Genomic DNA, 7,132 nt, shown 5'->3' on the forward strand with positions numbered 1-7,132 from the left:
GAAACTTGCTGATTTTTTAGTGCTGCCTTAGTGTTTTGAAAATAGGTTTCTGACACCGAGATAAACTTTGTCAACATCTCCTCGAGATTCAGCTTTTTCTCCTGACGGTAAGGTTGTTGTTGGAATCCAGGGGGGCTTGTGCTCTTTGATTTCCTTGACTACCCCAAGAGAAATTGGGATAGTTCCTCCAACCTGCATTATAGTGGTTACTATAAGGGTTATTTTGAGGCCTAGATTTATTTCCCATATAATTCATTTGTTTGGTCTCTGTGCTAGGAGCGAAGGGTAAACATTCTGGGTTAGTCATTCCACCTCTATTCGTAACTCAATGCATCACCGAATGTACTTGCGTAAAAACATATAAACCATCAATTTTTTTATTTAATTGTTCCACATGATTTGATAACATGGTGACTGCATCTAAGTTGAAAACACCAGCTGCTTTCATCGCCTTTGTCCTCATGGCTTGCCACTGATAATTATTCAGTGTCATCTCCTCAATAAACTCATAAGCCACTTCAGGTGTTTTATTATTCAGAGTACCACCGGCTGCTGCACCGATTAACTGCCTTGTTGAAGGGATCAAACTGTTGTAAAAGGTTTGAACCTATAGCCATAGAGGTAACCCATGGTGAGGGCACCTTCTCAATAAATCATTGTACCTCTCCCATGCATTATATAGAGTCTCTAAATTGATCTGCACAAAGGACGAGATATCATTCCTCAACTTAGCTATTTTAGCCGGTGGGAAATACTCTAGAAGGAACTTCTTGGTCATTTGAACCCATGCGATAATGGAACCTCGTGGTAAATAGTTGAACCACTGTTTAGCTTTGTTCCTCAACAAGAAAAGAAATAACTGTAAGCGGATGGCATTATCAGTAACGCCATTCATTTTGAAAGTATCACAGGTTTCCATGAAATTGGCCAAATGAGTATTTGGATATTCATCTGAATAGTGTTCGGCTTCAGTTCAAAATTATTTACAGAAATAGTGTGTCTCACAATACTCGATTAAGCCTCAGTTAGAGTGGGCTTGGCATAAGCGTACATAGTATGAGGAACAGGATCTGGATTTGAAGGATTTATAGCAACTGCAGGAGGTAGCTAATTATTCTGATTATCACCCATCTCCTCAGTAATAATAATGTCTTCTTGTTCGTCTATTATATTCTGTTGACCTTGCCTTACTTATCTACGATTTCTGCAAGCTATACTTGCAATTTCGCTGTCACACAGTAATGGATCCGACGGCTTTTTCTTATCATAAACTAAGAGAACCTGCCAGAAGCAAATAAAGGGAAAAAATTAGACTGTAAAAATTAAACTAAAAATAGAATAAAAAATAAAATTAAATTAAAAATGGCTAAATTAATAAAAATAAAGTGTTGCTAATATTTTAGTCCATGACAACGGCTCCAAAACTTGATGGTCACTAAACTAACTATAAATACGATAAAGGCAGGCGCACCTATTGAACAATAGTATAGCTACGATGAGAAGAAAATATCGTATCCACAAGGACTAAAAGTACTTGTAATTACCGTTTTTCTATTATTTAGCCGATAAATTGGAGTGATTGTGTTTTAATATAAAATTACTAAACTAATTTATGTAAGAACGCAACAGAGAATGAATCGAGGAAATAATCAAAAATTAACCAATGAGATAAATAATACCAAGGAAAGAATCCACCTATACTTCACATTTTATTATGAATCTAAATTAGACGATTTATTCACTTGTGTCTTGATCCGTAGAAATCCCTAAATTATGTTAATATCTCTTTCTAGAGTAAGAACAACTAACTCTAGGTTGATTAATTGAAATCTCTTCCTAATTAAAACCCCTATCGTCGCATTAACTCGATCTATGGATTCCCTTATTAGATTTGACTCTAATCCGGTAGATTTATGTCGTCCTATTTCTAGGATTGCATGCAACTCCACTCAATTATGCTAGATCTACTATTAAACAGGGACTTTTGCTTCACTGAAATAAACACATTAAACATGAATTAATATCCTTGAAATATTCAAACAAGAAATAAGAATACATAATTGAGAACAAGAATCAAGTATTTATCGTGTAAAACAAAAATTAAATAAAATGATTTATCATAGGTTTCATCCTCCCTAGGTATCTAGGGAATTAGTTCATAGTCCTGATTAGAAACATCTCAAAGTCAGAAAAACCACAATACATAAAGAAACTCAATAAAATTTTGAAAGAAATTAAAAAGAGGTCTTCAATCTTGATGGAGATCCACTTTCGAGTTGATTCTGATGGTCTTCTTCGAGTGTTTTCTTCGATCTTCTTTGATTGTCCCCTTATGTCTTCTTTTAATGGGTATTTAAAGAATTTCGAATGCTTAGAGACCCTAAAAATTGGGTTTTCCACGTATTTGGGAAGTAGGGTGTGAAATCAGCACCGGCTAGCAGATGGGCATGTATCTAGCCCGTGTGGAAATGCCCAGGTTGTGTGGATCCTGAAAACAACTCTAGGGAATAAGTTTGAAATCCTGAATAGAAACATCTCAAATTCAGAAAAACCACAAGACATAAAGAAACTCAATAAAACTTCAAATGAAATTAAAAGAAGGTCTTCAATCTTGATGAAGATCTACTTCCAAGTTGATTCCGATGGTGTTTTTTGAGTGTTTTCTTCAATCTTCTCTGATTGTCCCTTATGTCTTATTCTAATGGGTATTTATAGACTTTAGAATTCTCAGAAACTGTAAAAATTAGGTTTTTTCGTGTATTTAAGAAGTAGGGTGCGAAATCGGCATAGGCTGGCACATGGGCATGTGTGCAGCCCATATGGAAATGCCTAGGCCGTGTGGATCCTGAAAACTACTTTATTTGTTCAATTTTGGCTCATTTTTCGCTCCTTTCCCTCCCAAATGCTCTCATAAGTATAGAAATATGAATTTAAAGGATTAGGAGCATCAAATTCACTAATTTGCATAATTAATCATCCAAAAATGCATTAAGAATGGGATTAAAATATGTTACTTTTATAGCTTATCAATTACATGTGGTTTTAACGATAAGGTGATATTTGACGATGAAGTATACGAGGTGGGAGTATATAAAGAATGAGAGATTATGGAAAATAAAAAATTATTCATGATAGGGCTAAGCCAACGCAAAAGCAAAGTCTTAACGCACCAGTGGAGTAATAATGGTACTGATATAGTCAAACATCCACGTCAGTTCATTGGTAATTTGTATAAGGCACTTGAAAAAGATCATGATACACTCAAAAATTCAGACAAGCCTTCCTCCAAAAAAATATTCGAAGCGCTGCCTCCAAAGAAAGAGGACATGTGTGATGTTCACAACTTAGATCATGAGAACCCTTGTACTATTCATGACCATGATGTGATTTATGGTTAGATTCAACTAGAGCTTGCAACTGAATATCATGTGGATGAGTTGAATATAGTTGAAACGATCTCTAATCTAGTTGACATAGCAGCAGAACTAACTGTAAATTTAGAATTGAAATATGAACTAACCACTAACATGCAGCCTAAATTGATACTGAATGAAAATGTCGAAGAGCGAATACACTTTCTGGCCATGGTAGAGAAGGTGCCAACCGATGAGGTTGACAAGTTTGTTTCATTCTAATTCGAAAATGACATTAAGGCTTGAGAAACCAAAGCCTCATGCAACAGGGTGAGAAAGAAGCTTGAAGTGATCATACCCCGAAAAAAAAATTTAGGGTTGGCTCTGATTTGGTGCTAAATGGCTCACAATGTGGATGTCATGTAGGTCAAAAATAAGGCATCATCAATGGAATCAACTGGAGAGGCTAGTTCATATACATTGACAGAAGAACAAATGTCAAATCAAAGTGTCAAGAACCAGCTGGAAGTTCTTCTATGGTGGCGATACGGACCGTCTCAATTTTTAAAGAACTTTTATTTCTTGTTGTAAATTTTGTTCTATTTATTGCATTACTATAGTGTTTAGTTCATTTTATCTTATTTATTAATTTCTTTTCCTTTATATTATATTTCATATTTCATATTTCTTGTCATAGTATTTTCTTGTCGGTACTACATGTCCACTTGGAGCAAACAAATCCCGATGTCAATAAATCAACATGTATTCGGCCTTCTCAAGGAAGTTTTCTTGTTCGCAACTTAATCATTTTACAATAAGGGCAATGTTTGCTCTAAAGCATGGGGGGAAGTACACTAGGACTCATTTATATTAGGATTTAATTTTTTTCAAAGTAGGTTATATTTGTTCCACACACATTGAAATTCGAGAAAAGGGGTCGAAATAGAGTTGGTGTTGAAACACATTACCTTAATGTCACAACACCACTAACATGTTCACGAAATTGAGCAATTTAGCTTGATGTCACGACATACCACCTTTGTGTCGCAACAAAGTAATTAGTATACCCCTAAGTTCAAAATTTCAAAGTGTGTCACAACATCGAACCCCGATGTCATGTCATCGGTGTCCTATCAGGGGTGTCATGGCATGGAAACCCTATGTCTCGACATCGCTACAATTTTTCACAGCGTTGACATGACCAGTCACACAACTCGATGACTTAACTAGATTTGTAAGGATAAAATAAAAAAATTAAACCTAAAAACAATTTTAAATAGTTTTAACCATTCATTAGCCTCAACATCTATCAAAACCTCTAAACCTTAAAATATATTTTCTTCTCTTTATTTTAATACAATCTTTCTTCTCCTATTTGTTTTTTTTAAGTACAGGTTAAACAATTCACATTTATAAAGGAGTTTGGAACAAACCTTCAAACGGAGTAACGAGCTTTCAAGTCAAGGTTAAAAGTTCCAACTTAGACTTTTATGGTTTAATTGCACTCGAAATATATTGCTTGTTATCTAGTTAGTTCTTCTAGTTAAAATTTTTATCACAAATGCCTCCTAGAAAAGCCAGAAGAACTAGGGAACCCGAACCATTGGTGGTGACAAACCCCTCAAATTTTTCAAGCCCTAACGTCGGGAAATTTTTTTCTTTTTAGAACCTTAAGGAAAGATGTTTATACACGAATAGGGAATTGAACCATCAATGACTTTATGTAGAGAAATTTGGACCTTGATTCAATACCATAAGTGGAAATGCTTTACGTAACCCCTACAGACGCTGTAGTGGTACCAATAGTACAAGAATTCTATGCATGTTTTAAGGATCAAGAGTCTAGGAGACCTGAAGGTGCCAATTGGTAAACTATACTAATAACAGGGAAAGAGGTGCTCGTCACCTCTAGAGCGATTTGTGAGTTTTATAACGCTCCATGTTATGAATCTGATTTTGTGGAAGAAAGTAATTTACAATATTTTAGAGATATTATTATAGATAACGTTACACACTATTTAATAGAGGGTAGGGGTGAATGGAAATATTGCCCTAATACTGATATCCTCATGTCCTTTAATCAAGCAATTTTGTTTCCAATTGCAAATATGTGGATAAATTTTTATGCACTCGAATTGCTCCTACTTTAAATGTCTCAAATGTCAATAATTTTTGAGTGATTCTGCTATATGCTATTTTGCAGAAGAAATAGGTTTGCATTGGGTTCTCTTCCTCCATTTAGTGGCGGCCTTGTGTAAAAGAATAAGAGTTTGAATGACAATTACTGAACAATTCATGAAGCCAACCAAAAGTATCACCCTTTTCTCTCTTCTTTTCTCTTCTGCTTCATGATCGGAATGTATTAGACTAAATATGTATCGCGGACAATTTGGTACTCTCTTATTGTTCTACCATGAAAATTCTTGAAGAATTGGGCCCGTTTCTTGCATCTATCTTATCATCCATTCTATTTGTGGAATGCTACTCTCGTTAATTTCTTTTTCAGATCCCAATTTTGCTTCTCATTTGAGCGAGGTCGGGCCGTCCATTTTTTTCTTTCTGGCGTTTGTGCTAATCCCTTATTTGTTTTGATTGAAGCTTCATATTTTTTGTTTATAGTGTATCCCCTGAAGGGGATGAGATGGATTTCAAGGAGGATGATTGACCAAATTTTTTATTTTTATTTCTGGATTATAATTAATTTTGAACAATTTTTATTTTTTTAGGAACAGGTTAACAGTAGATTTTTATATATATTTGATTTCTTTGTTATTTCAAGTTTTCTATGTAAGAACCTCACATGAAAAAAGCACACCATTTACGAGCTTGTAACGAACAAAGGAAGGAAGCACCCACTATTAGACTTCGACAATGTCACGATCAATCATGTAACTTCTTTCCTTATTTATATTAGTGCACATTAGGGACAATGTGCTATCTAAAATGTGGGAGGTAACATAGGAAATTTGTTTCTAATTTTTTTACGTTTTTGTTTTAATTTCTATTCTCAAATGTGTGCTTAAGCTTGTAGAAGTACAAGTGATTGGTTAGGAGCACGTATATAGGTTGATTTTATTTACTATAAATTTGAAATGATAGTAGATGATCTTAAATTTTTTTATTATTAGACTACTAAGTTCTACATATTACACTGTAAATAGTCATTGAGCAATTGAATGTACCAAAGGCTATAGAGAATATAGGGAAACGAGCATGCTAGTATGTATGATAGATTGTTGAATTTGTGATTGTTTGATTGATTAAATTTGTGAATATTGAGATACCTAGGGATGACCTAAGGCATTGTTTGGTATACATCCAAATCCAAAAAGGTAACCCTATGTATTCATCTTTAGTACCTATATTTGAGCCAGAATATATTTCTTGATGAAACTTCATACAAAACCTGAGCCAAAAATGCTAATTTGTATTTACCCTTTTTCCTTAGACTTGAACTGCAAAACTATAGAAGTCCGACCATACTTATTGAGGTTTAAGTAGATACATCAAGGAAAATTTTATAAAAATAAGAGTGAAATAGGAATAAACAGTGTGATATAGTGATTATAGGTTAGCTATTATGTGCCAAATAAAAGAAAAGTAAAACTAGTAGAAAAAAATTGTTCATTAGTGCACAAAAACTCATGAGCTAGTTGTAGTTGTTATATTATATTGTAACTTCCTCTATGGAGAAATAAGGAAGCTAAGAGAAGGAGAAATAAGATGATGAGCGGGCAAGGGTCACTAAGAGGGGAGAATAGGGAACAATACGATGTGCT

The 7,132-nt window shown here is 34.4% G+C and overlaps 1 non-coding gene across 1 annotated transcript; it reads left to right on the top strand.

Annotated features, from left to right (window-relative positions):
* The first annotated feature begins 623 nt into the window (after positions 1–623).
* LOC121214175 (small nucleolar RNA R71) lies at positions 624–730 on the top strand. Its single transcript, XR_005909761.1, has one exon. It is a non-coding gene; the product is annotated as a small nucleolar RNA R71 (small nucleolar RNA).
* Positions 731–7,132: the final 6,402 nt, after the last annotated feature.

Source organism: Gossypium hirsutum, chromosome D01 (assembly GCF_007990345.1).
Source record: "Gossypium hirsutum isolate 1008001.06 chromosome D01, Gossypium_hirsutum_v2.1, whole genome shotgun sequence".
Classification (NCBI taxonomy): Eukaryota; Viridiplantae; Streptophyta; class Magnoliopsida; order Malvales; family Malvaceae; genus Gossypium; species Gossypium hirsutum.